This window comes from Dendropsophus ebraccatus, chromosome 5, assembly GCF_027789765.1.
Source record: "Dendropsophus ebraccatus isolate aDenEbr1 chromosome 5, aDenEbr1.pat, whole genome shotgun sequence".
Lineage (NCBI taxonomy): Eukaryota > Metazoa > Chordata > Amphibia > Anura > Hylidae > Dendropsophus > Dendropsophus ebraccatus.
In genome coordinates, this window is record NC_091458.1 from 7,798,957 (window position 1) to 7,806,850 (window position 7,894).

At 47.9% G+C, this 7,894-nt stretch overlaps 1 protein-coding gene across 1 annotated transcript in view; it reads right to left on the reverse strand.

Moving 5' to 3' along the window:
• The window catches only part of LOC138793369 (NACHT, LRR and PYD domains-containing protein 3-like), a 48,412-nt gene extending 44,234 nt beyond the window's left edge, over positions 1 to 4,178 (reverse strand). Inside the window, exons 1-2 of the mRNA XM_069971909.1 lie at positions 4,105 to 4,178; positions 1,231 to 1,330 (exon numbers count right to left, since the gene is read on the reverse strand). The gene's annotated coding sequence lies outside the window, so the exon portion shown is untranslated. The remainder of the gene's footprint in view (positions 1 to 1,230; positions 1,331 to 4,104) is intronic.
• Positions 4,179 to 7,894: the final 3,716 nt, after the last annotated feature.

A 7,894-nucleotide genomic window follows, 5' to 3' on the forward strand; every position in this document is an offset into this window, starting at 1 on the left:
ACCGTACGAGATCAGGAATGTGATTAATTAATAGTTCAGGCGATTACCCACGCGGCGATAGCAAACATGTTTATTTATTTATTTACTTTTATTTATTTTTATTTATAAAATGGGGAAAGGGGGTGATTCTGACTTTTATTAGGGGAGGGGATTTTGTGTTATTAAAAATACTTTTTTCTTTTACTTTACACATATACTAGAAGCCGCCCTGGGGTTAGGGTTATTCCCCCTAGGGTTAGGGTTATTCCCCCTAGGGTTAGGGTTATTCCCCCCTGGGGTTAGGGCTATTCCCCCCTGGGGTTAGGGTTATTCCCCCCTGAGGTTAGGGTTATTCCCCCCTGAGGTTAGGGTTATTCCCCCCTGGGGTTAGGGCTATTCCCCCCTGGGGTTAGGGTTATTCCCCCTGGGGTTAGGGTTATTCCCCCTGGGGGACTTCTAGTATATGCACTCTGATCTCTCATAGAGATCCATGCAGTATAGTTATACTGCATGAATCCATGAGATCGGTGTTCTATTACTGTTGGCTGCTGCAGCCAAAAGCAATAGAATGCCGAGCCGGGATCAGCGCCATTACGGAGCAGACCCCGGCCCGGGATGGATGCGGGGATCGCCCCCCCGCAATCGCGCCGCAGGGGGGCGATCCCCCCACTAGACCACCAGGTATGCATTTGAGCAAGTATTTAGAAGCAGCTGTCAACTTTGACAGCTGCTTCTAAGTACTTAATTAGCGGGCACGGCGATCGGACCGTGCCCGCTAATAGCCGCAAGCCCGGGCTACATGCGGCACCCGGGATCGCGGCAGTTCAGAGGGGGGTCGCCGCGCGACCCCCCTCTGAACTCCCATAGCGGCACGAGGACGTTCAATAACGTCCTGGTGCAGCTATGGGTTAAAGGGGTTATCCAGCGCTACAAAAACACGGCCACTTTCTTTAAGAGACAACACGACTCTTGTCTCCAGCTCAGGTGCAGTTTGCAATTAAGCTCCATTCACTTCAATGGAACTGAGTTACAAAACCCCACCCAAGCTGGAGACAAGAGTGGTGCTGTCTCTGGGAGAAAGTGGCCATGTTTTTGTAGGGCTGGATAACCCCTTTAAGGTCTAAGTGCCAAGGAAACTGCCAATTTTCTACTGTAAAAATGTAGTTTGACACTATAAAATACAATTTCTCCAACAATAAAACAAGTCTTCTGTATATCAGTGATATTACCCATAATGCCCCTAATACTGACCAATAATAGTCCTGTTCTCTGCTCATCACATCCGGCTTCTTGTTTGTTCAGTAGGTTTTCTCATTTTCTTTTCTCTCCAGACAGTCCATTGCTCCATACGCTGGAATAGAAACAGAATCCACAATATTAGTGACTTTGTATTGTTATTAATTGGATCTGTACAGTTACAGTGGAGAGGAAAAGTGAAAGCCTTAAAGACACCAGTGCACGGCAAAAGAACGGCGCTGAATGCGAGAATGGGTGGGATTTCCAAAAAAAGGACCGCTCCACTGGGATCCCCGTGACGGCATTAATTGGCTAATGTAAAGAAAAAAAAAGCTGTACCCGATAGTACATTCGCTAGCTGTCACATAGTATTTGTTTAAAAGTCCCAGGAAAGGCAGCTGCATGGATGGTGGACTGCTGATGGAGGAAGAAGTTGTTGGCGTAGTATGGGATATTAGGACAGAGACAGTCAACACCAGGAGTGGAGGTGGTTGATGTTGGCGGCGTGACTGGACAAGCGACACTGGTGGTGAACAGCCAGGTATCCAATTGGTGGGCACAGGGCATTCAAAATCTTCCCTGATCCATCCCTGGTATATTTTCCCCAACGTTTTCCATGCTGATGGCGGACAATCTTGTGACAAGACTACCTGCTGCATTAAACACTAGTGATGAGCGAATACTGTTCGATCGAATAGTAAGGTATTCAATCTATCGAATATTATCAAATAGTTTGCCGAATATTCGATAAATATTCGATAAGAATTCAAATCCCCCAGCTTCCGGTTTTTACCTCCAAGTGGTCGAATAGATGTTTTTCCATAATAGAATACTTGTTCCCATAGACTTTAATGGGATCGAATATTCGATCGAATCTTCGTATATTCAGGAGATATTCGTACGAATATTCGAATATTTCACTATTCGCTCATTTCTATTAAACACCAATATGGGCAAGTTATTGACACTGGTCAGGTCTTTTGACCCAGAAGTCCATATGGCATGTGTCAGAGGTCAGTCCAGGTACGACTGAACCTGGTTGTTACGTTGTTGGTTAAAATCTGTTTATGTGTGTCATATCAGGAAGATAAAGGCTGCAAAAATACGCTCTTCATCATCATTATCAAAAATCTCATCTTTCAAATGAGACCATTTTGCCTCCCACTTGGAAGGTAAGAAAAATTATTTTTGGATTTATAGTAAGGGTCTAAAAGTGTTGCCAAACAATATTGATCTGCACCGTGAATGCTACGTCTGGACACTTTGACTAGGTCTATTGAGTGCTTACTTGCTTCCATCTCTACCCCATGCTGGTTCTGTTGTTGCTGATCTTGAAGACCATCATCATCTTCACCCTTCTCCTTATCATCAGCGCTGCCATCTTGGTCCACCTCCTCCACTTCCATTTTTTGCTTGGTCAATTCCATGTCCACATTCCCATCCTCCTCATAATGTACTTCTCCCCCCTCTAACTCATCCTCTTCCTCCAGACCGCAGACAGACTGGCCTTCCTCCACACTCTGGGCCATCATGGCTGTGACCATCCGCTCCAGAATAAATATGGTGGGATGCATTGAAACATCTCACAGTAGCCGGTGTTGAGGCGGATGATTTTGTCTTTGCAGGTCTAGGAGGTCATGTCTAGATTTATAGAAATGACTGAAGTGATTGCACAATTTCCTGCACTTGCTGAGCAGCTCCTTCAGGCTGACGCCATTTTTGAGGAACCATTTGACAATGAGATTGATGACGTGCGCGGTGCAAAGGACAATGCTTCATGTTGCCTCGATTCAGTGTAGCCACAATGTTTCCGTTGTCTGTAACCACATTGCCAAGGGAGAAAGCCATTGCAATATTTCTTCCCTCATGCGGCACAGCAATTCTCTGGCGTGTGACTTTTGGGGTCCTGGCTTTGGAGATGCAGCCTGGCTTTGGCTGTCCAGACATGATGGAAATGGAAACAGCTGCAGGTTCCCTATGCCTCCTCTGTATGGACAGTCAAGTATCACTAGTTCCATACAGTATTTGTTGAGTAAAGTCTAGAAAAGCCCCAAACAAAACTTAAAGGGGAAGTCCGGCGACCTGTATTTTTTTCCAAAAGAGACGGGGAGGAGGTGGCTGAACATAACATGCACCACCTCCCCCCGCTTCAGTGCTGGGGTCCGCTGTCCAATGGGTTGTGTGTTCACTGGGAGGGTGACCGGCCGGTGGCATTGTTTCTACCAGCACACAATGTCCGTTGTGAACAGTTAGTGACGTCCCTAGATTGGGCTACAGGTTTGTGTGGGTCAGAAAACTGATCCTGTTTCTACAATTACTATGTAATTAGACCTTGTATCACTATATGGCGGTATTAATGGTTATATCATGGGATTAAGTGAAACTATGTTGCTCTTTGTTTTCTTACATACTCTTTTTATCACACAAGTGTATTTTATATCCTCAGTGCATAATATGGAGCGTATGTTAATCTATGGGTCTATTAAAAATGCACCATGCAGAGCTTTGCTCCTTTTTGGAGTCTATGGAGGTGGACGACAGGACGGATGTATCTGTATCTGATCCGTATTTATCTGGTTCTGTTTTTCACAGCATTCAGTTTCCTGTCTATAGGAGACGCCCATCAGTGTTCACGGTACAGACATATGGATGGATGTAAAGCCAGCCTTAAGTGGGTAGTGATAGGTGGAACTTAGGTGCCTGCGGGCTGCAGACGGCACTGGGCGGCACTGGTGTCACACAGTATGGGGCGGACCATGTTATACGAGGACTGTCAGGAGTGGCAGCGTGTCTTCTGGTCCCAGTGTGTGCCCCCCACATATCACTGATCAGACCCTCCACTAGGACCCTAGATATATATTCAGCATATAAGAGAGGAACATGTCTTACCTTATAGCCGTGCAGTGTACAGAGATCAAGAAAATCTGAGTGCAAAGGAAGGGAGGAGCCGCCATAAGTTTTAGTTCCCTAGTGATTTAACCCTATAAGGAGCGAATGAGATTGTATTTAGCTTCTTACAGATTATTGTCTCTTGTCTCTCCCAGGATCACTGCTCACCCCTACGTCTTCCTGACCCCCATAATAACGGAGACATGGTCTGGTTTGTATGTCTATATCAAAGGGAAGAGGCAGTCAGGCTGGATTATCGCATTATACACAGAGATAAATGTCCGCTGACAGTAACGGTCATTAATAATAGAAAAATCACTGACGGGCCAGTATCGTAGGTCCAACAGCAACGCTGGATCAAAGTCCAGTAGTAGATGGGATGGAGGATGCATGCTGGTCAGTCAGCAATTCTGGACGCTGACCATCAGGATTCATCAAAGAAGCAACGTCCAAGGAGCAGTACAGGGCATGTCGTATCCCAGCTGTCAATCATCTTCATCCAGGCAGCCCCCATAGACTTACATCAGAGTTGCCTAGACAGAAATTATTAAAAGGGATATTCAGTGCTACAAAAACATGGCCACTTTACAAGACACCGCCCCTCTCTTGTCTCTAGTTTAGGTGGGGTTTTGTAATGGTGCATTTACACATAAAGATTTATCTGACAGATTTTTGAAGCCAAAGCCATTGATTTCTCCTCTTTTCAAATCCATTCCTGGCTTTGGCTTCCAAAATCTGTCAGATAAATCTGCCTGTGTAAACGCACCATAACTCATTCCATTGAAGTGAATGGAGCTCAATTGCAAACCACACCTGAACTGGAGACAAGAGTGGTGCTGTCTCTTTAACCAGGGCTATTGCTCATTAGTCAGGCTTCTTCTGATCAGCAGTCATCTCAACAATGAGCCCCCCACAAATCAAGACTTGCGACATGTCCCTGTGACATATGAAAAGTTTTTTGTTAAGAGTACCTGTGATTAAATATAACCTTTAAAATGTTATGAAGCATGTCAAAAGTTATTGATTTCACCAGATCTCACGGCTGAGAGCCGTTCTGATCAGGAGATAGAGCATGGCAGCAGTGCCATCCAATCCCTGGCTGTATCTCCTGATCAGCAAATCCCGACAATGTAAGTCTATGAGGCTACACTGTCAGAATCAGGGTACGTTCAGACTACTGAATCCACACGGAAACCTCAAGCGGATTCCACCAGGTGGCTTCAACTTGAAATTCGGCCTGTTCCATAGACTCAATAATATTTGAGTCAATTCTTTGCCGTCTGATTCCGCCATCTGCCCAAAGAATTTGCAGTTTTTCTTTTTATTATTTCTCAAAAGTGTATGTCCATATCTGAATCAGTCAGTATTTTATTGCATCTCTTCTGGAAAGTTATGGTCCACTGCGAACTGCGTTTTATGTCACCCCTCTCAGTATTCAGGTCTGTTGTTTCACCTATTTCTTGTATATTTTCAGCTATCAGTGCCTAATGGTGTGACGATGCAATGGCTTGGTGTCACGTGACTGTTCCCTGCTTCCATGGTAACCCCAATGGCCATTGAGCTTTGGCTGGGAATACCATGTGACTTCCTCTCTGCCTCAGTCCTGTCTTCCACCTTCAGGGGGACAGGTTGTGTGTGTGTCCTCTCTCCACTGTTAGGAGAAAAAAGCCGTGTTGGGGGGCATCGGCAGAGCGAATTGGGAGGCACATAATGATATGGGGGGATTAGGGAGTAACTGGGTCCAGGAGCTGCGCTCGGTAGCTATATAGCACAGTCAATGACAAACAGAAGCGATTATGCCACCATCTGGGTTTAACCCCTTCAGCACTGCTTAAAGGTGAACTATCAGCAGGTTGGACAAATGTAACCTGCTGATCAGTAGCAAAATTTGGGGAGGGGCGGGGGGGGGGCTGCCGCTCCCGGGCCCACATAGGCAGGGGGCCCCCGACCAGTGTCGGCACATGGAGGTAATTAGGGTCGGCTTTCCACACTGCGATGCAGGGATCACCCCGGGATCCGCAGGACACCTGTCCCGATCCCCAGGGGTGGCCCCACTCACTTGTGCAGCGCTGACAGGAAGCTGAGGCTGCAGACAGACGCAGCGTCTCAAGAGTAAGAGAGAGGAGAGCGGGGTCTGCAGAGCAGCAGCAGCATCCAGGCAGCGTGTGAGAGGGAAGTTTACTTTTTTCATGGGGTTAATCAGTGGTGATGGGGTCCATGAATGTTTGCAATCACTTTGCTTTTGGGCTGCAGCAGGATGCAGGGCAGCACTATCTGCTTCTCCCATACAATCTATGCACAGTGCGTACAGGCACCAAGACTACAGGCTGCAGTATAGACTGCACAACTATTGCTGCTTCTGTCTCTGCCTGAAGGGACTGTGCGGGGATCGCCCATGTAGTAGTGGAGCAGTGTTTCTTATCATCCTCCAGCAGGACCCTGCAGTTTCCTTCTCCATTTGATCCCCTCAATACAAAAGATGCAGCTGTTTGGAGATATAGACTCCAATAGGAGCCCCCCTGCCACATCCATCAGCCCCTGGAGTACAAGTCCTGCCATCACATGGTACTGTGCACCCAGCACACAGGACAGGCAGAGCTGGTAGGGGCAGAGAGCTCACAGACACTGCTACCACACACTAAGGCTGCACTTACATGTTGCTGTGAAAGGAGAATAGATCCTGGCCTGATCTGTGAGGAATCCACTCACTGGCCCTGTTGTCAGCTCATCCTCTCATCTGACTGCAGCAGCAGGGACCTGGAGTTACCTCAGAGGATTCTCAGTACATGTCCTATCATCACTGGTGATGTACTACCTGCAAGCTGAACCCCTCCCCACTATTCAGGTAAATAAAGGTAAATATCTCCTATCTATTATCTATCTCCTATCTATCTATCTATCTGCAGCGAGCCGGGGTAATGGGAAGAGAGTGAGGGGAGTGAGGAGAGGATGATGGTGATGGTAGTCTCTCCTGAGTGTGGCGCTGAGCTCCTCTGTGAGGGGATGCACTGAGGGCTGCAGGGGGAGAGTGTGCTATACCTGCAGGATGGCTGGAACTTGTCACGGTCACAGGTGGGCACGAGGGCTTCTGCAGGTACAGGGGGACTCTCAGGCGCTTCCCTGGTATCTCTCTCTCTCTTCTGTGGCTGCTGCAGCGGTTTCTGTAGGGGGGCTGCACCCGTGTGTAAGGTGGTCGGTGGTGTGGACTTGTAGTTCCCCCGGGGCCAACCCCAAAATACTGCTGCCTGGTAATATGGCCCTTGATGGTGGTGTGGTGCAGGTGGACCAGACAACAGGGAGACAAGGAGGGAGGCAGTGTAACAACAACTCCTTTACTGTTAGACGTGCAGATGGTATACAGTCCTTTAGCATACAGTGGTGACTACTGGCGGCTTTGACTGAGCTACTGTGCTTGTGAGAGCCTGGTGGTGTGTAGAGAGACGACCTGCCTTAGGTCCTGGTCTGCCAGTACGTGTGGGACGCTGGTGAGCACTGTGATCCTGTGGACTTCTCCCAATGGCGCTTGAGTCTGCTTCTCCCCTCCCTGTCTGCCAGGGAGCTTCCTGCAAAGTTACTGGGCCGGGCCTTAGGCCACAACTTTCGGGTCCCAGAGGATCCAGGGGTCCTAGTCAATCCTACCCCCCGAATGTCAGGAAGATGGGTGCCGAGGCTAAGTTAACTCGGCTCCCCCTTACAGCCAAGTCTCTCCACTTGAGTGTCTGTCTTTAGGATTCCCACTGACTGTATATGTGCTGGCCCTTTCCTGAGGGGGCGCCTGACAAACTGTCTC